Here is a 714-nt window from a genome sequence, read left to right as displayed (position 1 = left end):
TAAACAATTGTGTCTTGAATTTCATCGAGTAATGCAGTTGGGAATTCCTCAGAATTCAGTGATAATTCTGTAGCAAGTTTCATAATTTGCATCACCAATTACGCAACTATGAAATATGCACGGAACTAAACACTTGAATAGATGCGAGTATCGTCCGCCTAATTTTCTATCCAACGGAAAGTATCATCGACTCCCGAGCGGAGCGCGCTATACGTACGCAGTTCGGTAAGCGTTTCATGGAAACTAACTTCGCCGCGATTTGACCAAGTTAAACTAAGCAAACCTCGAAACACAATTGATTAGAACGGCGCCGGGAAGATAACAATTTGGCTTTAGTACTTTTGCCGAAACCGCGGAACGACCTTTTCATGCGAATAATCATCGAGATACTTAAGCAGTAGTAAGAGTTCAAACACTCTTCATAGCAATTAACCAATGGAATTGCTATTAAATCAGCTGGGGAACAGTTCTCGAGCATAGAATCAAGATGAAATATGTGTATCTTCAATGACACGGAACGTGAACTCTCGGGTTCAAGTAAAACACGTATTTACATGAGTTCTCATGTGAATTTTATCATAATTCTACTTGACAGTTCGTGTATTGTCAATTTTGTACAAAGACACTTTGAAGGTGCACATTTCAATTATAGAAATAAATTAGTCCATGTAACGGGAGAAGAGAATTTCATTAAAGAATCAAGTAGTATAAGTC

The 714-nt window shown here is 38.1% G+C and overlaps 1 protein-coding gene across 1 annotated transcript in view; it reads left to right on the top strand.

The window, feature by feature from the left end:
* Nucleotides 1–714, top strand: part of LOC108626849 (glutamate receptor ionotropic, kainate 2) — a 48640-nt gene that overhangs the window by 29020 nt on the left and 18906 nt on the right. The gene's annotated exons all lie outside the window — the stretch shown is intronic.

This window comes from Ceratina calcarata, unplaced genomic scaffold (assembly GCF_001652005.2).
Source record: "Ceratina calcarata isolate Rehan_Ccalc_2016 unplaced genomic scaffold, ASM165200v1 scaffold123.2, whole genome shotgun sequence".
NCBI lineage: Eukaryota > Metazoa > Arthropoda > Insecta > Hymenoptera > Apidae > Ceratina > Ceratina calcarata.
Note: the sequence above shows the minus strand (reverse complement) of the source record. Positions and strands in the feature narration are given on the sequence as shown.